Genomic DNA, 22,873 nt, shown 5'->3' with positions numbered 1-22,873 from the left:
TTGCTGTACACCTTAAATAGACAACATTGTAAATCAACTAGAATAAAAAATTTAAAAATAATGTAAAAAATATTCTCCATTGACCTGCATAAAATGGTTGATATTCTATGACTTTTGACCAACACAAATAGTAGATTCATATGGCTACACTTAATATTTGATCATATGTTTGGAAAAAATGACTGAAATACACTTATTATTTATTGATCTTAGATTAGGGGTCTTCCAAAAAATTTGAAAGGAAATATGAAGATGTCAAGAGTCAACAATGAAATCATTGATAGAATTTATGTTGTCATTTACAGAGACAAAGCCTTAATGGACTGTACTTTTCAACATTGTATAGATTCAAAAGAGGTTGGAGGGTTATCAGGGGACAGAAGGAAGTTTGGCATTGCATGCGTGATATCACTACATAACTTTCAGGTGCCTTCCAATCATGGAATTCTGCATTGTGGGGTGTAATAACTGTATTATCTGGATGCATGCTCCAAAGTAACGTGTGTAATATGGATTTAATGAACATTAACGCTCAAACTATAATAAATGGGATACCAACCTAGTCTAACATAAAATCCTATAGTTGCAGGCTAGTGCCTTGATCTTAGGTAGTAGCACAAAACTTTTCCTCAGCCTCTGCAGTTCATAGCTGTCGGGGTTGGATCATCGATGGGGACGCCACTAAGTATCTGGCCTCTGTTTAAAATAATAAAAGTGTCAGCTTAATGAGACCAAAGACAATCACAGATGATCACAACATGTCATTTCCATTCTGGGATATATTACTGAGATCATGCTATAAGCACGGAAAGAAAATTATTCCTTATTTCCTGTGCGAATCTATTAAATAATGTCATCACTTCATTCCCGCAGGTTAATAACCTCAACACTCAAAAGTTGATTTCTGTTCCCTCAGTAATTTTCTTTCAACACGATGCATGAGAAGCTGTATGCTTTTTACCGTACATGATTCTAAGTATGTGCCATGGCCCATCCTGGTGCATGGGGCTATAGATTGGCAAAGTTCATGTTCTCTCTCCAAGGTGTTCTGCCTCTAACTTAGATTCTCTCAGGAATTCAAGAGAAGGAAAAAATTCCAAAGAGCAGGGGCTCGAATTATGGGGGAGATGATAAGTTGCAGGGCACAGAAGGATGAGCTGGACTTGGAAGGTCTGAGGGGCACCTCTGCCATTTTCACAGAATAAAAAGAGAGAAACAAGAATGTAGATGAGGGTAGCTCATATGTCTTCTCCATAATCCCTTCCCTGAACCATAGTGCCTTTCCAGATAGATGTCAACATCCTCACCACCCATTTGGGAAGGAGCCTGTCCTCACAGCCCCTGCCAAGGGAAAGGGTCGCGGGGTCAGGCAGCAAGTCGTTTGCGCTGGGAATCCCTGGATGGTGGTGACTGCACCACGAAAGGGCATTTGATCCACAGACACCAGCTGATGGGCTGCCCACTCAGGGTGGTAACCAGGTGACCGCAGAGCTTCTCTCTCGAGACTTGAATGAGGACAGACAGAGAACCAAGCTATTGATCCAGAAAGCAGACACTGACATGTGAGTGGGAAAAAATTAAAAAAATGATGGAACAGAAATCACTAATAAGCTGAGGTTTCCAGTAAGCAAAAGACTTGTGATTGGAGGTAAATGATTTGAAGTGACAGGAAGTGAAGATTCACGGATTGAAAGGATTTTAGCAATCATGACCGGGGGGACCCTGTGAGCCCTTGCAATGGGGAGCACAATGAGACGACCCAGGCCCCAGAAGAATCTGAGCCTCATCCAGATCCTAAATTGTACCTAGTTTCAGCAGACCTCAGCATTAAGGGGATCCCTCGGTTCCCATGGGTTCCATATAATAATCGTCCCAGCTGTATCAGCTTCTCCTGAAAATTCGAGCTCCTTTTGTTTTGGGTAAATTTCTCCCCAAACTCTCCACTTTCTACCCTGTACCAAGACATTTCAACACGTCTTAAATCCCCACAGACAGCAATCCCAATGAAGACAGAGCTAAGGATAGCCCATCCTTGTCTACAATGTGTGTATAATAAATATTCATTGAAGAAACATAAATTTTATAAAGAAGTATTTATAACCACATTTATCACATAAGAAGGTTTTTCAGCCTTAAAGAAATAAGTGTTTGAATGACATATAAAATATAAATTTGCATTTACAAGGCCACATAATTAACTCGGTTTTTTTTTTTCTTTTTTTACTTCCACAGATGGTATTTAAAGATAGTTCAGCTTATTAAATGTAGATGGATAGTCAAAGCAATTCAAAGATCATATCTTGATAACCCCATTAATGTCACAGAGAATCTATGAGTCAGTGGGTCTCTAGGGTAATTGAACACTTTTTAATGGGGGTGTCACAGATACTTACGTTGACATGGAAGTGTCCCTGTGTTTTAGCATAAATGCTACAAGGTCAAAGAGTATTTTGCAATTACTTTGTTTTGCAAGCATAAGTTTCATTTGCTGCTATTTTTTATTCATATCATTAAACAGGTAACCAAAAAGCCTGATTACTTTCCCCATTCCATCAGACAACAGGATACAGAATGCCAGTGATACAAACTCCTGGCATTTTTACCTAAAATTATAATAAGCTGCTCACAAATTACAGGGCCTAATTAATATTTTAATGCAACAGCTCAACAAGAAAATAGTATCTCTATAACTCCTTATGGGGGAAAAATGAAAATACACTTAAAAGACTCGCAGATTCAAACGAGGATTGTCGTTTGATAGCCCAATAAGGAAAATTGAGGTAGGGGGGACACATATGGCCAATAAAACATGCAGGAATTACTTTCCAATCTGCATTCTTTTAGCTCTTTCTCTTAGCTTTTTCTCCTGGCAAACTGTTGATGACATCATTATGGAACAGATTTCTGGCAATGGACAGCCTTAAGTATAAATTTGCCAAGAAAAACTGAGTAAAGTACATTGTTGGCCAGTTTGCAAACAATCCACAGTGTTCACTATCCCAATGTGGACACTGTCTTCAGTTTACACTTATTAATGAACAAATAGAATACAAACGAAAAGCATAATTTGGGACTACTGTTTCAACAACTTTTCCTAAATCTAAGTTCATTACCTTTGGTCATTAACCAGTATGATTAATGACCTTCAGTTCACTCACAAGATATTTTATTCGGTCATCTCATTTGACGTGACATCAGGAAGATCTCTCTAGTGAATAATTTGTCTTTCTTTTTATCCCAGAATTCCACACTACTAATAGAGAGAGTTTGCTCCTCAAAAATTGGTTTTGGGGCTTACGAATTTGTGAACTCTTTTGAAACTAAAAACTATGTTTAAATGTCTAAAGGGACTACCATTCCAATTAAAATGATTTCCTTCATATACTGGAGCCTCCTACCTTCTATAACTGTATTTTTGGATGGTGGGGATCAAATTAGACATTTGTAGTATTTTTCTTCCTTTCAAATGGCCAGCAGATGTGTACTTAGTGTGATAATCAAGAACTGTCATGTAGGTAGTCATTAATAATTCTACACACACCAAATGCTAGAGAGGATGTGGAGAAAAGGGAACCCTCCCTTCACTGTTGGTGGGAATGTAAATTGGTACAACCAATACGAAAAACAGTAGGGAGGTGCCTCAGAAAACTAAATATAGAACCACCGTATGATCCAGCAATCCCACTCCTGGGCATATATCTGAACAAAACCACAATTCAAAAAGATACATGCACCTGTATGTTCATAGCGGCACTATTCACAATAACCAAGACTTGAAAGTAACCTAAATGTCCATTTGACCGAAGAATGGGTTAAGAAGACGTGGTACATATACACAATGGAATACTACTTCACCATAAAAAAGAATTAACTAATGCCGTGTACAGCAACATGGATACATACAACTAGAGATTCTCATACTAAGTGAAATATTTCAGAAAGAGAAATACCATATGATATCACTTATACATGGAATCTAAAATATGGCACACATGAACCCATCTGCAAAACAGAAACAGACTCACAGACACAGAGAACAGAGTTGTGGTTGCCAAGGGGGAGGAGGGAGGGTTTGAGACGGACTGGGAGTTTGGGGCTGGGAGACGTAAACAATTATATTTAGAATGGATACGCAATGAAGTCCTAACGAATAGCACAGGGAACTATACCCAATCTCCCGGGACAGAACGTGATGGGAGATAATATAAGAAAGAGAACATAAGTATATGTGTATGATTGGGTTATTTTGCTGCACAGCAGAAATTGGCACAGCATGGTAAATCAACTATAATTTTTTTAAAAAAGAATTACTATGTACAGACAGGAAGATTCCCCTCTTGTTACCATTTATCTGATGCTAATTCAAAATAAAACAGACCATTCTTTACTTCCCAACAACTGATGATAAATCCAGAAGTTCTCTGAACTGAGAAATAAATGTTTTCTACATTGTAAACATATATCCATGCATATATATCATTATAGCATATTATTTTTCCTGGAAAGGGTAGGCTAATAGATAATAAGCGAGGACATTCCTACATGTAGCAGAGAAAGTGGAATTTGGGTTACAAGATCAATGAGCCTTTCTTGAGTGATAAGAGAGAAATGATCCCTTCTCGGGTTATGAAAAAAGACAAAATCTTTTGCAAGGTTGACTCCCCTTTACCAAAAGCGTGGAGATTTTCTATCCGTTTAGGAACAATGGTTCTTATTTCTTCTCTCTTAGCTGGAAGGCATTTTGATACATAACCAACTATGTAACATTTGGTTCAGATCCACCTCCTGCATTTCCAATAGAAATTTTGAAAACCTATTTTTTTGGGGGGGGAGCTTTCAGGTCAATTTAAAACATCAGTCCTCTACGAAATACCCAGAAAGAGAACACAGTAGAATCTCACCATATTTCAACTTGGAATTGATCATGAAAGAGTAAGGGCAGAATATTTTCAGAAAAAGCATCTGAGCTATGTCTAAGGTGAGACCCTTTCCTTAGGGCCTGGCTCAGAGGCCGGCTTTTGGACTCTCAATCCTCCACCCCCAACTCTGTCCTCACATTCTTACCCCCCCTTCACCCCCCACATCCTTGTAACTTTCCAGTCCTTGTTCTTCTCTCCAACCCGACCATAACCCCACTATTGCACCCTCTGCTTGGTCTCTATCGCTTTGAAATGTTCTCAAGTGAAATCTGTGGCATTCAGAAAGAATGTTGGCTGTGTGTTTAATCAGAGGGTTCACTGAAAATGACTGCACTTGATTAAGTTCCACCAAATGACTGTATTTGGAGAAAGAATGCAGGAAAGAAATGTCTGCTTCCTGGCCGCCAATTATTTATTAATTTCTTCGCTCCTGATTACAAAAGTAATATATACCATGTCTTCTTTATATATTCATCTGTCAATGGATGTTTAGGTTACTTCCATATCTCGGCTATTGTAAATAGTGCTGCTGTGAACAAGGATGTGTTACATATATACAATGGAATATTACTGAGCCATTAAAAAGAATAAATTTATGCCACTTGCAGCAACACGGATGGACCTAGAGATTCTCATGCTGAGTGAAGTAACTTGGACAGAGAAAAACAAATTATCATACAATATCACTTATATCTGCAATCTAAAACATGGATACAAACGAACTGATTTATCAGACAAAAGCAGACTCACAGACTTTGAAAACAAACCCTGAGTACCAAAAGGAAAAGATGGCAGGGGTGATGGACTGGGCATTTGGGATTGGCATATGCAGAGTGATGTGTGTGGAATGACTGGTCAGCAGGGAACTGCTGAATAGCTCAGGGAACCCTACCCAATATTCCGTGATAATCTATATGGGAAAAGAAACCAAAAAAGAATGGACATGTATTTATGGGAAACTGAATCACTTTGTTGTATAGCAGAAAATGTCACAACCTTGTAAATCAACTGTATTTCAAGAAAACTTAAAAAAAAAAAACCGAAAAAAACAAAACCAAAACAAATGTAATATGGGATCACAATCCAGGAAAACCAAACCAAACTGAACAAAAACTGGAATCTGAATCACACATAATCTCACCACACTGTTAACCATTACTACTATTTCAATATACTTTATCCCTTTTAATTTTTCTGCCTACCCACAGAGTATTGAAAAAGTATCCTGTACCCTAACTGTTTACACAAATTATAATCTACTTATTTCTTCTAATAAAATACAGTGAACACTTTCCTAGTTCATCAACTTGCCTTAAAACATAATGTTTGCTCTTCAGATACCTGACTGTTCCTACGATGAAAATGACATAATGTAGTACCTGTTGTTGTGTATTTAGTCTTTTTCTAAATGGTCACTGTTGTAAATAGCACTGTGATAACTGTTACACAGATGATTTCTTCAGATGGCTAAGAAGTGGCTTCCAGTGGAAAATATTACATGAATGTTCAATTAGTGTAACAAGGAAAAAATATGTATCTTCTCGTGAGTAGTCTCAAGAATGACCTTATTTGCTGTTTTAAAAAGTTATCTAGATTAAGTATAATTTCCAAATTTACAATTGGTGTACACTTTTGAAAATAAAGAAGTAGCTTAGTCTAAAATTACAGATTAATTTCCAAAGGCTCACAGGTTGAAAAGTGGCAGGTAAGCCTTTAATGGAGAACTGAACAGGATAATGTATTTCGTGAGAAGTAATATATTCCATATTTACAAGCTGATGGGATTATATAGTTTAAAGTGATCAATTGCCACTCAGAACAAGGACACAGGAATCATTAATGCCTGCTTTCTGAAGACAGAAGTTCAATGCACCACTGAGAGCAGAGAGATGTGGATTTATTGAGTAATACTCAACTCACGAATACATGAGTCTGGGAAAGACTCCGGGGGTCTGGAGTGTAGGAGAAGCTCGGCCACATGCTTGGTGGGGGACAGGGACGTGCTTGCTGCGTGAAGCCATAGACAACATTTGCAGGCTAAGAAGCGATTTGCTTGAAGTCCATTAAATCACAAATATTCTTTTACTAAATACTCAGGGAGGAGAACTTTCGAATTTGTGAATGAATAAAAATAAGTATGTTAAGCAATGAGTATGAAAGTCAAGGAAATATACTGCATATTAAAACACAGCACAAGAATATAATAGTCACTAAAAAAACACGGATATAATATTCATTCAAATTTTAATGAAGATAGTTCCAACCTCCTTACCTTCCAGGTTTATTCTCTGACATTTTCCAGATTTATAGTGAAAACACTTTATCTTTAAGTGAAACTCAAAAACCAAGTGAAAACACGTGTGAACCTCTTTTAGTTGGCAAGTAAATATTTTCCTTAGAATTCTGTAACATCTCACCTCTCATGCTTTTCTCGTAATATACGAAAGCTGATGAAACTACTGTGAGAGCCGAAATTCTTAGAAAAATGGTAGGACGCTGTTAAACAATCTGCCCTAACAAATTATGTCCTGTTTGGTTTTTCTTCCATTTTTTTGTGCTTTAATCCACAATCTGACAGCAATTCATAAAAACCATTAGTCCCTATGATCCCCTGGAGATCAGAAAATAAAGGGTGACAGGTAGGAAAGACCTAAAATCTTGGTTTCCTTAACAAGTTCTAGTCAGAGAGATAAAAGTGAAATGCTTGGGGAAAAAACTAAGTTTATCAAAATATCCAATTAGAGGTATCTTAGGCCCTCATTATAAAATTCATGTATTGTTTTATTCCTGAAAACAAATCTGTATATATCACACTATTTGAACCATCTGTTTATTAAACAATATCTTGATATTCTTGGAAATCTGAACAATAAATGCAGAGAATGTTACTAACAGGCCCAGGCTGAAGGCAGGCTGTGAGTTCCCCTGCTGGCTGTCCCTAGTCAAACAAGACGCACTTACACACATGAGGTGGTACCTCATTGAGTTTTGATTTGCATTTCTAATCATTAGTGATGCTGAGCATTTCTTCATGGGCCTGTTGGCCATCTGCATGTCTTCTTTGGAGCATTGTAAGTCAACTCTAATTTAAAAAAATAAATAAAGGAGTAGACATAAAAAAAAAAAAAAGAACCCCTTACAGGTGATTTGGATTTACCCTGGTGAGATGAAGGGAGCAACCTGGGACGGAGAGACAGCAACACAAGAAATAATTCAGCTTCTGACTCTGAGCACATACTTTTGGGTAAAGCATTCATGCAATGACTTACTGAAAACACACACTCCACGAGGAAAAGAGTATTGTTACCCTGTTTTATAGATGAGGAATTGATATGTTCCGTATGTCGCTTGGAGCTGGATAAGCATGGTAAGTGGGAAAGCTGGTGGAGCTGCAGGTCAAGCCCAAACAATGTGAGTAGAGTGTGCCTGGCACACACCTTTGTACGCTAAGCCACCCTTCCTCTCAGGGGTCGCCCAAATCCCTTTGGTGCCCTTGCCCAGGAGAGGGCATGTGTTAGGTGGATGGCATGGCTTCTCCTATGAAGTGAGGGTGTGAGAACGTGAATTGGGACACAGTTATAAAGGCAGGATGGGAGAAAGTGGGTGACATTCCTTCGTTTAAAAGTATGCACTATTTGACATGTTCCTTCTTCCTTACATTTCTGAATGGTACAAACGCCTGTCAATGAAAACACATGACTCAAAGAATCAGAAAAGAAGTAATGCTATTTCCATTCCACACACACATACCCCATCAAAAACACCAGGGAAAATATTTTCGTGGCCATAGAAAAATGTTCCCTCTGCAAGTTTTTTTTTTTTACCTCTTTTCCCTAAAAAAAAAAAAAAAAAAAAAAAAAGGCTATAGAATGATCCATTTTTCATTTCTTGAAACAGAGTTCCTATGAGCTATTTTAAAGCATCAATTTGGATTCTTCCATGGTTGGAAGCAATACATTTTGTTGGTAAAAAGCATACAATTAGGGAACAGACTTAAATTTGAACCTCCTGTTATAAGATCCGTTCTGAACCTCATTGTGCTTCTAGATGAATGGGGATAATCTCTGCCTCGTAGGTTTGCTGTGAAAAATAGGTAACGTACCTGGCACACAGTAATTACAAGGTGATTCATCATTTTATTATAATTGCTATTATTGGTATTGTCATTTCTATATTACCTTTGAGAGTGCACATCGATGGAGTCTCAAAATGTATGTGCTAGAGCATATGGCTAAAATAAGTGGTTTTAACTGTTTTTGTTACATGGACCTTTTTGGCATTCTCCTTAAGCCTGTGGACAACTTTTCAGAATAATGTCAGAAAAAAAATTGCCTAAAATAAAATACATATTATTACAAAGGAAACAAGTATGTTGAATTAACATTTTCAAGATATTTTTAATTGTAATAGATGTGCTTCTTTATTAGCACATTAAATGATAAGGTCCAGCAGCAGATCTCATTGTTAATAATTATTGGGAAGTAGTGATTAGTGCAAGTGACATTTTGAGATATTCGAACATACAAATATAATGTGCTACAAATATATGTGTGAATTGTATTGGCAATAAACCTACAGACACTGCTAATTCTATAGTTGTATGCTGTCTACTTTCTTTTTTTTCTTTTTTAAATTTTATTTTTATTAACGCATAGTTGATTTGCGATGTTTCCTCCAGTTCTGTTGTACAACAAGGCAACCCAATCAGACACATTTCCCTGTGCTGTACAGTAGGATCAGTGAATGAAAATGCTACATTTCTAAAACTAAGGTGAAAAATTTCCCACTCCAGACTGCAAAATCTATGAGTTATGTCTACAAATCCCCTTGGCTTAAAAACCCCAGAGATAGAAATTTACCTTTTGAATGAGATATCACTCATTCTGGCTTTGCCATCCAAGAAATGAGCAATGATTTTAAAGTTGGCATCTTCCTTGACTCCTTTGCTCCTTTCACACTGAAAACTAAATTGTCACCAAAGCTTGTGCTCTCTAGTTCTCAATATTTGTGGAATATGACCGTTCTCACTACCTTCATAACGGCACCAGGATCCAAGCAATCTTTTTCTCCTAGCCAATTATTTCAGGGCCTCCTGACTACTCTCCCTGCTTCTACTCTTGATCCTGGCCCCATAAGCTATTCTCAAAACAAGTCATACAACCTTATGGCTCATTTGAACCTTTGCTATCACTTCCCATTTCTCTTGGAGAAAATTTCAAAAACTTTATTTCTCTGCAAGGGTCTACATGATCTTCCCAGGCTCCTCAAGGATTCTCGTTTCCTACTAAATCACCCATCCCACTCTCATCACACTGGGGTTCTTCAAGTCCAAGGAACACTCCAGGCATGCTCCGGCCTCAGGGCCTTTGCACTTCCTCTTCTCTCAGCCTTGGATGCTATCTATGTTCAGTGTCTCCTCTGTTGAGGTTTTTTTCTTAGTGCCCAATTGAAAATATCACCCCTGCCCCCTTTCATTCTTCACCCTACCCTTGCCTTATTTCTCTCCATGTATCTAGAATGATCTGACAAACACTAATTTTTAAATGTTTTGTTTCTTTATTGTTTCTTTTCTCCTGCTGGAATGCAGCACCATGATGGAAGATCATTTTATTGTTCTTTTGCTTTTTTTCTGCTATAATCATTAGCATCTAATATTTTGCTCCAAAAAAGGAGCTAAATAATGATTGTATTAATGAATATTTTAATATAATCACATACACTATTTTACCATTAATTTATACAAATATTTTTGGAATAAGTACTGGTTCTCATAGGGAAATAAAACTTGGATTATTATTAACCAGTTATTTTGATACATTATTGTACATGTAAAATGAACTTTATACCATTTTCTGTATTTCATTTTATTTATTTATTTATTTATTTATTTATGGGTCTTTTTTGGGCTGCACCCACAGCATATGGAGGTTCCCAGGCTAGGGGTCAAATCAGAACTGTACCCACCACCCTATGCCACAGCCACAGCAATGCGGGATTCAAACCGCATCTGCAACCTATACCACAGCTCATGGCAATGCTGGGTCCCCAAGCCACTGGGTGGGGCCAGGGATCAAACCCACATCCTCATGGATACTAGTCAGGTTTGTTCACCACTGAGCCACAATGTGAACTCAAGAATTTATCGTTGATTTTTCTATCCAGTTGTAATTTGTTGTCATCTTTCAGCAACTTCAACGGTGACTCTGACACTTGTTTCCCACTGTAAATCCTAAAGTGCCTGCAAATCTGGATACAGGTGGCAATGAAAGGATCTCGTTAGAGCTGTTAAGCTAAAATGACTAGTGTATCTCAGAAAGAAAGTACAGGTGTTACTGAAACACATTACTTTATGTCCAAAGATAGCTGATGCTATTTGTTCTTTTTTTTTAATTTTATTTTTTAAATAAGATTCAGGGAGTTCCCATCATGGCTCAGTGGTGAACGAATCCGACTAGGAACCATGAGGTTGCAGGTTTGATCCCTGGCCTCGCTCAGTGGGTTAAGGATCTGGTGTTGCCATGAGCTGTGGTGTAGGTCGCAGACGACGCGGCTCGGATACCCTGTTGCTATGGCTCTGGCGTAGGCAAGCGGCTACAGCTCCAAGGAGCCCCCTAGCCTGGGAACCTCCATATGCCACGGGCGTGGCCCTAGAAAAAGACAATAAATAAATAAATAAATAAGATTCAAACTTTTCAACAGCTTTTATACTTGAAATAAATTTTCAGCATAATAAAAGATGAAAGTATGTGAAAACAATTTTAGCTTAAAAAGTAACAGTGACAACATTTTGCTTTTGTAAAATTCAGATTTTGGAATTTATACATGTATTCATATGTACGTACACATATATATAATAATCTATTATCTTATCTTTGAAACTTGTTAATCAATTACCTACCTTATGGTTGTGAATATTTGAAAGCTTATAAAAGGGTTATGTCTCAACGGGGTATGCTCGTTTCAAGGGAGTTACATTTCACCAAGTCATGTTACTGAATGTTACACGCATTTTGTTGATCTACTTGACAGCCTCCATGAAGTTTTACAGTAGTTCACCAAGAACATTCTCATAAACATCAAACTCAGATGCATTCTAACTATAAGCTAAAATGTGGCATTATATTTCCAGAGTCTAGAAGAAGGTTCCATGTCGACTTTGTTACTGGATTTCTTTTTGAAAACTCGGCAGTTTGTGAATTTTGGAAGGTCTTTTTTAAGGGGAGCACCTTGCCTTGTATCACCCAAAATGACGAGCCATCGGGATGCCACTGGAATGTCACCGTTTTTCATAGCTAATATGACAGCCACATATGGAGGTCAAGTTGCCTGAATATTGTTCTTATTGCAAGAGAATGTTCCTCAATCACAGTCAACCTATTCTAGTCATTCATTTCAGTTTGATAATCTCACTTGTAGGTGGCAGGATGTGTTGACTTTTAGCAGTCTCCTCAAACAGTGCAATGATTCATTCATAAGTATACTGCCTATAAGGACCTTCTTATTTAATTATAAATGTACATCAGAGGCCAATGCTTAATCTCAGCATTTCTCCAGAAAGCACATTTCCTCCTGAACTCTACCTGGCGCTTTTGCATTGAGGATACTCTCTGAAAATAATCTGTACTGTATTTCACCTGTGTAACCTGAGATGATAAATCTTGCCTTGAAAACCACGAAGGGAAAGAAAGGAAGGAAAGTTTCAAAGGGCCTATGTCACAGCTCTTGTGAATTATTCTGGCAAAACATCGCAGCAAGAGACCTCTAGTTATTCAACTCTACTTTACTAATCAGTTTTCCTGCCATCAGCAATTGCTTTAAAAGATTTTAGGGAACAAGGAGCTCAAAGAATCTGCCAAGGAGCACAAGCTATTATAAAATGTGCCACACAGAATAATGCTTGAGTCCAAAAAAGTCAATAATGGTTTATTACATCTCCAAAGTGAAGAAACTATGGATATAACCTGTTCCGTCGCTTTCCATGCTCATATTGCAAAGGGTCAGTATAAAGACGATCTTTGTTAAGAAAATGTTCGCATCACCTTGCTGGTTAGTGGCATTTACTCTACGGATCCCCACACCTGCTCCAAAGAGACTAACCCATTTTAACGTCCAGAATTTCCAGGGAGTTCCCACTGTGGCTCAGTGGATTAAGGGCATTGTCTCTGGGAGGATGTCACCCTGGCTTCACGCAGTGAGTTTAGGATCTGGCACTGCTGCAAGCTGTGACATAGGCTGCAGACGCAGCTTGGATCTGGCATTGCTGTGGCTGTGGCATAGACCTCAGCTGTAGCTCTGATTTGACCCTGGGCCCCATAACTTCAATATGCCACAGGTATGGCTGTATAAAGAAAAAAAAAAAAAAACACAAAACCTTAAAAAAAAATTTCCATACATTATAAGAATGAAAAGATGCAGCATTTTATATTACTTTGGTCCTCTTTAAGTTATAACCTAAAATGTTCCCATTCTGAGAGGTGGAGAGAGCGGAAAAAAAATTAAACCACTCTTTGGACTTTTTGAAGCAGTCTAGTGAGGGTGGTACCTAGGTTTAAAATAAGAAAACATAAAATGTTTCACAGAAGTCAGTTTCATGCAGAAACAAATAACCCCAAAACTCCAGAGATTTAAACAATAAAAATGTATGTATCACTCATGAACTTATTGTTTACCGATCTTTCAAGTTCATGGCTGTGCATTAATGGTTTCAACCCTGCTCCGCTCTCTTCTCTTTTAGGGACCCCGGGTAAACAGGTCGCTCTTATTTATGATGTGCCATTCTGTGGCACACAGAAAGAGCAAGGGAGATGGTAGAAACACGCAATGGTTCTTAAAGCTGCTGATGGGATGTGGCATACATCCTGCTTCTCACTTTTTCTAGCCAAAACAAGAACCAGGCCAAGTCCAAAGTCAACAAGGGTGGGGATGTCTAATACTCCTAGAGAAACACTGCCCTTCACATGGTACCAGGCAGGAACTTGGTAATATATCCTACTATACTACCCTGTATTAAATTCTGCCACTATAAATACTCTTTTTCTTGCAAATTCCTCAACTAGCTTGAAAAGCAGGTCTGAGAAAGGAATTTCAACCAAGGATATCCATTGAAGGAACAATTAAATGGCTTTCTTTTCCATCATTCGTTTATTACATCCCAACAGCGTTTCGACCACTGGTGGAGTAAAGGCACCACTGACCTCAAAACTCAAGAACAATGTAGATCTATAACTTCTCACATATTAATTAAAATCTCACAGCATTAATTTGTTTGTATAACTTATAAACAACTTTTGTCTTTTCTTTCTTTTTTTTTTTTTTTTTTGGTCTTTTTAGTCCCACACCAGCAGCATATGGAAGTTCCCAGGCTAGGGGTCGAATCAGAGCGTGCTGCAGCTGCTGGCCTACACCGCAGCCACAGCAATGCAGGATCTGAGCTGCGTCTATGACCTACACCACAGCTCAGGGCACTGCTGGATCCCTGACCCACTGAGCAAGGCCAGGGGTCGAATCCTCATCCTTATGGTTATGAGTCAGATTCATTTCCACTGTGCCACAGCGTGAACTCCCTCTTCCATCATTTTTTGAACTCGGCAGCTGCTCTAGCTTTCTACTCTGGCCCTCTCTGTGGTTTACCTTCCTCAAAACATTGCTCATTTAGCCCATCCTGGGATGGTGTCAATATGCCAGCTCGCTTACTCTCTCTCTCTCTCTCTCTCTCATGGGTACTAGACTTATGAAATGTGGAGCCAGAAATTCCTTGTGGAAGGAAACTCATACATTTTTGAGTAGGTGGGGCTAGTCGATGTGGAGGAATGGGGCCAGAGTGAGGAGAGATTTCAGGAAAGAGCAAGTAGCTCTTTCTTGCACCCTAAATGTCACAAAATATGGGCTCTGTCAGCCCTGGATCTCATTCGCAAAAAAACTGGTAATACGTGTCACTTGCAGGATGTAGCCAAAAAAAAAAAAAAAAAAAAAAAAAAAAGTACTCCTATGAACAGATACGTTCTGTTCTTTCCCAGTGATATCATAGCTGCAGTAATGTGCTTCGAATGAATCTCACCATACCATGCCAGGAAAATATATGCTGGGCAGATCTCACTGGGGGATTCTTTGATGTAAGACAGATTGCTTAAGTTCTCAGCATTGCTCTGAGGATGCCTTTAGCGAACAGAAGTTGCACACTTGAAGTAACAGTCACACAATGGCACCAAAACCTCTCAGGTCCTTTTGGGGTATGGATCTGAACCTATATTTGCAATTGTTATAATGTTTCTAGGTTTGCTATATTTTTCATACTATTTGTGATGAACTTCAGGGATCCATCCTTTGCTTTAAATGAGAATTGCTACCATACTCTGAGACCTTTGCAATGACCAGAGGCTCCCTATTTCCTAATGAGGTGTGCTCTACTGTGGGCCCGCTCTGGGTATAATGTGTCCACATTACGAAAAGTCCTCGATTTCTGAGGCTATAGAAACACGAAAGCATCAATTTCTCCTAAAACAAGGATGCAATAAGGATGCTTCTACAATTCAGTAGTTCAAAATGACTTCAGGTTTTGTACGGACGCTGAGGGTAATAAGACGGGGCTGAAGATGGAACTAAGTAAAAAATTCCATTATGTGAAGGTCAGCTCGATTCAAATTTGTGCAAAAACTCAACTTTCTCCCCTGAATATATACACAGATGTGTTTAGCCTTGGATAAGTATCATTAGTCATGATGGGGAAATTCTTACTGAGCTAGCTGTGATGTTAAGCAGCTTTCCCTAGGCTCTATGCTTCATTAATCTCATGTAGTAAAACTCTGGGTTGGTCTGTGGCAGATTGTGTAGTTTTGCTTATTCAAAAGAATCCATACTCTTTTCTTTACCTTCCTTTTCCTCTTGAAATCTAAAAGCCCACTTTCTCAAACTCCATGGCCGACAACTAGTCACACGTCACTCTCCTGGCCAATGAGGTGCAGGTAAAAGCCTGTTAATAATTTGGGGGACAGTCCTTATTTTCCTAATACAGATGGACCTTCTTCCATCTCCCTTCCTTTTCTACTCTGTTTCTCACCTCCTTTGCGCTTCTAGGAACTCACATGTGAGAGTAAATGGCTCAGCAGCCATACTGCGCCCATGCAATAAAAATCAAGAAAATTACAGACACATCCATAAGGCATCCTTGACCCACAAAACATATACCTGGACTTGGAAATAGTCTGACCTCTTGGTAAGGGAGAAAAATAAAATGTCCAGGTTGTTTAAGCCCCTGTGTAGCAGGGTTTTCTATAACTTATCTGCGAATACAGTCTTTAACTCTTGAGAGGAATCAGTGTTGAGGGTTAAAGACCGAGCCTGACACCCATTATTGGGACCCTTGATCATCCTCAACTTTTCACTGATTAGTTTGTCCCACCAGGTTGACCTGAGTCTTCAGATGAGAACAGACAGGAGACAGTGAAACGGATAAAGGGACAGATCATGTCTCATCTGAACTAAGGATAATTGGGTGCCTGAGGTTTCTGGAACCCTTGATTCCATTCTAAGCATATCAAACTCCATTTCCTATTCACATGTCTTTCATGTCTGAAAACCAATAACTTAAGACCACAGTTATTAATTCAAAAATTAAATGAAAACAAAAAGGCAGTGCTTATATCTGCCTGTGGTAAAGTCTGTATTCACCAGATCATTTTGTAAAACGTACACCAAGTAGCATGTTAAACTTATCATGAACAAATAGACATTTGCATCTTTATTTAACAATTACTCTTTTACATGCAGAGGAAGCAGGCGGGGGAGGGGGAAAACATATGTTTGGTAATTTGAAATTATGGGTTCTTTCAACTGCACAATCCTAACTCTTGATTAAAGACTTCCCGGGATGCAATTCCTCTCTAATACTATAAAAATCAGCAGCAGCATTGGTTGAAAAATTTCAAAGCATGAGTTTAAAATCCTCAAAGGAATGGAAATCATAAGCTGATTTGCTGTTCTTTTATTTCCTACCCTCTGCCCTTTCCATTTGTCTTTTTTTTTTTTTTAATTTTATTTATTTCCATGGGACCAAAGAAAAAAACAAAAACAAAAAACAAAAACAAAACCTTTATGTACTAGTTAAAGCCAGGAACTATCTGGCCTCTTCAATGGCCAAAGAGCTATCTGGAAAAGATTTAACTTAGATCAGGGAAAAACTGTGAGGTCTACAATAGTCATAGCGCCCCATGAACTTGAACTTAAGAAGGCTATCTTTTGAGTATAAGAACTCCATTATCTCAAAGTAACATTTTTATTGACTTCTCCATGTAAATTCACTGAGTAATCACTTCTCACAAGTCTGACCCAAGATAACACATTAAGTGCAGAGTTCAACAAATAGATGAGAAAAGCTACTCCCCAAATTATAAGTTGGCAAAGAAAAAAGACTTGGCAGGCATCAGTTTTGGAAAACTGATTTCTTATGGAAAAATGTCAACAGAGATTTTACTCAAGCCATCAAATGTGTCCCTACTTGATAGGACCTGGAGAGCTTATTATATTTCTGTTTTCTGACTTATCTAAACAGAACTAAATATTTTCAATGTCAATAATGTTTATTTTTATAAATAGGCCTTTGATGTTTGATGATTGAAATATACAAATGATTTTATATGCAGTCGAGCCCGATTTGACACATCTGGGAAAATAATGCTTAACTTCTGAGGGAGTTACAGTGGTGGTGGCAGAAGGCTATGATTTGGTTGTGTGCGTATAAGAGTGTATAGTGTACATACATGTGCACACACAAACACACAACTTGGCTGTTTGGAAAACACTTCTTTTCCTCTTAGTTCATTACTGCTGAGAGTCAGAGACACTGCAATCTCATATATCCAGTGTCAATTCCAGTGACTTCCAATGGTCTCAGCATTAAAATTTAGACACTGATAAAAGACTTAAAGAGATGCTTAGTTTTTAAATTGATATTTCTAAATCAGATTTGAGGAAATCACATTTTTGTTTGTTTCAACATGAGAAAATCCACAATTTTATTGTTTGCAAAGTTTTGGCTCTTTGCAAATACCCACTTTCTCCAATTATAAAGAGAAAATACGGAATGCTTCATGAATTTGCATGTCAACATCGCACGAGAGCCATGTTAATCTTCTCTGTATCATTCTAATTTTAGTGCCTGTGCTGCCCAAGCAAGCACAGAAGTCGCATGTTTTAAACCTTGCAGTATCTCCTTTCTCTTTAAACTTTTCATCGAGGTAGACAAAACACATACTTTGGAAGCAGAGATGCTGATGCTAATGTTTAATAGGCTCAACAAATCACCTTTCAGAACCTCTTCCCTTCTCTTCCTCTCACTAGACAATCAACCACAGCAGAGTTCTGTTAACAAGGCAAAAGACGATACAGAAACAAAATTGCTAATAGGATGTACCCAAGGAAATCCCAAAGGACATATCCTAAAGTGGACCATTCCACTAACTGGCAAATCGCTTGTATCTTTAATACATATCTTAGAAGGGAGTATTGAACATCAATCTGAACATTGATCGTATATCTAATATCTTACATATTTGAAGAATTATGCCAGAAACTGTGGAGGACAGACACATGGGGGCATACACAAGAAGGCAAGATATGACTTCTATCCTTTGGGGATTGGTGATTGGTTTGAAGAGATGAAGTTCATGAAAACCACAAGATGACTATAAAGATCCAACAATCCAGAGTTGTCAGGAAAGGCTTCTTAGAAAATCTTAGATTTGGACTAATGTTTGGATGGGAAATGTATTATTTTGCTCTTAAAAAAATAAAAGAAAAGCTATACCATAGATTGGGTGATTGAAAAAACAGGATTTTATTATTTTTAATTTAATTCATTTTTTATTAAAATAGAGTCGATTTAAAGTGTTATGTTAATTTCTGCAGCACAGCATAGTGCCCCGGTCATACTCATATGTATACATATATATATACACACACATAAATATATATACATACATATATATATACACACGTACATGTATATGCTTTCTTTTTCTCATACAATCTTCCATCATGGAGGCAATTAGAGATTCTCATACTAAGTGAAGTAATTCAGAGAAAGAAAGATAAATACCATATGATATCACTTATACACGGAATCTAGAATTTGGCACAAAGGAACCTATCTACAAACCAGAAACAGACAAACAGACATGAAGAATAGACTTGTGATTGCCAAGTGGGGAGGGCCTAGGAAATGACATGGACTGGGAGTTTGGGGTTGTTAGATGCGAAGTATGACATTTAGAATGGCTAAGCAAGAGGTCCTATTCTACAGCACAGAAATTTAGTTTCTCACAGTGGTGGAGGCTAGAAATCCAAGGTCAAGGTGTTGGCAGCAGGGTTGGTTCCTTCTGTGACCCTCTCTGCTTGGCTATTTTCTTGTGTCTTCACCTGTGTCGTCCCCTTGAACCTCTAGGTGTCCAAATCCCCTCTTCTTATATAAAGACATCAGTCACAGCAGATTAGGCTCCACTCTAGTGAAAGACCCTATTTCCAAATACTGTCACATTCTGAGGGAGTTGGGGTTAGGATTTCAACAAATAAATTATGGGGGAGGTGGGCAACACAGCCCCTAATGGGAAGAAAAGTCAGAAAGTCAGAAGGAATTTGTGCCACAACCAAGTATACAATTTTGGAAAAAATACAGTAAAATAAAGATGTATTGGTTTTTATTTAGCATATAGAGTTTTATTGCGGTTATTGGCATAGATGATCCATTACCAGTCACATAAAAGTTTTTTTCTCTTTACATGGACCAATCCAAAGAGCTTCAAATTTTTTTTGTTATACGAAGTAAACAAATCTTCCTTAAGTGTGTAAATATTGCCTACTACAAAACTGCTACACATTTTTTTTTTTTTTTGCAGGGAGGAAATTAGTTTTTAGAGCTATAAATGACTTCATTGATTGAAGGATCCTTTTATTCACTCACTCAGCCAACATTGTTATTAAATATCTACTTGTGTCTTAGCAATGTTCTCTATTAAGAGAATTAAAATACAACTCAAATGTGATCTTTGACTACTCTGCAGATGTTGATAATGGTATCCAGAATACACAGGCAAGGCTAGGTTGCTAGTTCTAGCAACCACTTCTGCAATCTCAAGCTCACAGCTTGCCTTGCTCCCTGTGTCATGCTGTCTCCATGATACTTGAACTGAAAAGCCATGAGTAACTAAAGTTGAGCTGCAGGTACAATCCATTAGGCTAATGCCAGTCCAATCACTAAAAAGAACCCAGTAAATCGTGGATATACACAGATGATAACAATACTAAATTTTTATTCTATGTTGTCTATGGCCGAATCTAATATTGTCTATTTTATATCCATCATTTGAATTATTTCTCAAAACGATCTTGTGTGTTAGGTACAATTATCATTGACATATTTATAGACAAGAAACGTGAGGCTTATAGAGTTTAGGAAAAATACTGAGGGTCAGAGTAGCGGATACCATGCATCAGGTTTTCTATTATCCAATGGAACAGAAGGCACATATAAAGTCATATTTTCATATCTTTATAAAGTCATATTTTCTCGTTTTCTCAATCAAAACAAAACTGGGGGGGGGCAGGGAGAGAAGTGCCATTAATTTGTGGTTGATCATTGTATTTTCATGCACATATTAAAGCCTCAGCCGTCTCTGATGTACAGGATTCATTATTCTATTTTTTTTTTTTTTTTTTTTTTTTTTTTTTTTTTGTCTTTTGCTATTTCTTTGGGCTGCTCCTGTGGCATATGGAGGTTCCCAGGCTAGGGGTCGAATCGGAGCTGTAGCCACTGGCCTACGCCAGAGCCACAGCAACGCTAGATCCAAGCCGCGTCTGCAACCTACACCACAGCTCACTGCAAAGCCGGATCGTTAACCCACTGAGCAAGGGCAGGGACCGAACCCGCAACCTCATGGTTCCTAGTCGGATTTGTTAACCACTGCGCCATGACGGGAACTCCCATTATTCTATTTAAACAGTGGAATTAATTAAATTTTACCACCTGAGGTCTTTGGATGTAGATATAAACTATGTTTTGTTACACCTTAACTTAATATCTGGACAATCTACCACTTGTCTAAGAGAAAAATGTAATGTTTTGAGTTAATTTAATCTTTCCTAACTTTCTATTAACTGAGTAGGATCAACTGTATGACCTGACTGTGAGTCATAAAAATAAAACAGACTTCCTCAAAAATTATATTTCGGTGGCTCACTTAGGCATAGCCTCTGTATCCTTTGAATAAAAAGGCCCGCTATTTTGTTGCTATTTTCTATTAATGGTGTTTTTATAAACATTTTAGGTCTGATTATTCAAAAATAATGTGTACTGGCCTTCCCGTCGTGGCGCAGTGGTTAACGAATCAGACTAGTGGGTTCGGTCCCTGGCCTTGCTCAGTGGGTTAAGGATCCGGTGGCGTTGCCAGTGAGCTGTGGTGTGGGTTGCAGATGCAGCTCGGATCCCGTGTTGCTGTGGCTCTGGTGTAGGCCAGCAGCTACAGCTCTGATTAGACCCCTAACCTGGGAACCTCCCTATGCTGTGGGTGCGGCCCTAGAAATGGAAAAGAGACAAAAAAATAAAACAAAGTAAAATACATATATATGTGTATCTATTTTCCTAATAGATATAAAAGGCGACGAGAGGAAAAAATGAGAATTTCCAGATGGTGTGGGAAATCTTCAACTGTCCGAGTGTAGCAAACGAGGCTGTTCCAATTTTCGATCTATTTACTAGACTTACTATCTACATAAACAGGCTGTGTGCTTAACCTTTTCCTAGAGCCTTTCAACTCTGCCAAGCACAACTCAAAGTCTGTCTAGCCAGACTTAAAAAGTCATTTGAAGTAAATGGATTCTTGGTGATAAAATGATGATAACTTTTAAAAGTAGGTTTCTTTTCTCTGGCTAGAAGTATGGTTTTACATCTCCTTTTAAGTCCAGTGAATTTTTCTCGTATAACAAGGAAACTTCCCCAAATTAGGCCTGACTTATGTGGTCCTTCTACCTCTGTTCCTTTCCTATAAGTGGTGCCAATAGTCTACCCTGGGTCCTGGGCTCTTCGTTTCTCTTCTTATGATTTTTACTTCCGAGGCTTTTGAGGAACAATTGTTTTAAAATAACTTCGAATATTATTCCTTTAAAAATTACATTACCAAAGTGACTCCATAGGGGCAGGAAGTACTTTGAAAAAATCGAAGTCTTATCTAAAGGATATCTTGAAAGTATTTTCTTAAAAACCTCCACTGACCCCTCATTTAATATCTTTATTCAGCATCTGACTCCCCTTCCTTTGGTCATGGGAAAGGCATGGAGACAAAATTCAACAGGGCTCAGAATCCAAGTAGAGCAAGCAGGGTCACTGAACAGAACGTTTTCCATTTAACCACCAACATAAACTCCAAGGCAGGGCTGGTACAACGAATGGGCCACATGCAGCTGGTCCCAATTGCTCACTCCTATCTCCAATGAACTGGGACCACTCGGCACCAACCCCAAGCCCTCCAATACTATAGAAATATTTGAAAAGAAATGACGTAGTTCTTGTGGGAACCCTCCACCCCACAGCCCCTGTGACAGGGAGCATATCGGTGGACCACGTGTCCTCTGCCCCTTTTGCCTGAGTTGGTGAGGCTGATGTGGCTCAGAGCAAGAAGGGGGAGGCAGTTTGAATTTGAACTGGAAGTACCATTGCCCTCTAAAATGGATCCGCACCTGGAAAGCCACACAGAGAATGCAGCTGGAGAGACACCGGAGTAGAAAAAGAGGCAGAGGGAAGATGAGATGGACAGATAGATGGATAGACAAATAGACCAGTGGATGAGATGAGAAGGCTGTCTGCTACAGGAAGAAGCACCCATCCTGAAAACACGGAGCCATGGCTGTGGGTGAGCATTTGCGTGAGGATGCGTGGATGCTCTGGCTGTGGTCCCCAAGGCATCCTG

The 22,873-nt window shown here is 38.5% G+C and overlaps 1 protein-coding gene and 1 non-coding gene across 3 annotated transcripts in view; both read right to left on the bottom strand.

Moving 5' to 3' along the window:
- Positions 1-22,873, bottom strand: part of GPC6 (glypican 6) — a 1,126,030-nt gene that overhangs the window by 736,366 nt on the left and 366,791 nt on the right. The gene's annotated exons all lie outside the window — the stretch shown is intronic.
- LOC146398671 (U6 spliceosomal RNA) lies at positions 17,987-18,093 on the bottom strand. Its single transcript, XR_014820142.1, has one exon. It is a non-coding gene; the product is annotated as a U6 spliceosomal RNA (small nuclear RNA).

The sequence above is a fragment of the Sus scrofa genome, chromosome 11 (assembly GCF_054392235.1).
Source record: "Sus scrofa isolate SSC_HxYL_T2T_F1_AM1 chromosome 11, Sscrofa_HxYL_maternal_Yorkshire_Landrace_v2.0, whole genome shotgun sequence".
Lineage (NCBI taxonomy): Eukaryota > Metazoa > Chordata > Mammalia > Artiodactyla > Suidae > Sus > Sus scrofa.
Note: the sequence above shows the minus strand (reverse complement) of the source record. Positions and strands in the feature narration are given on the sequence as shown.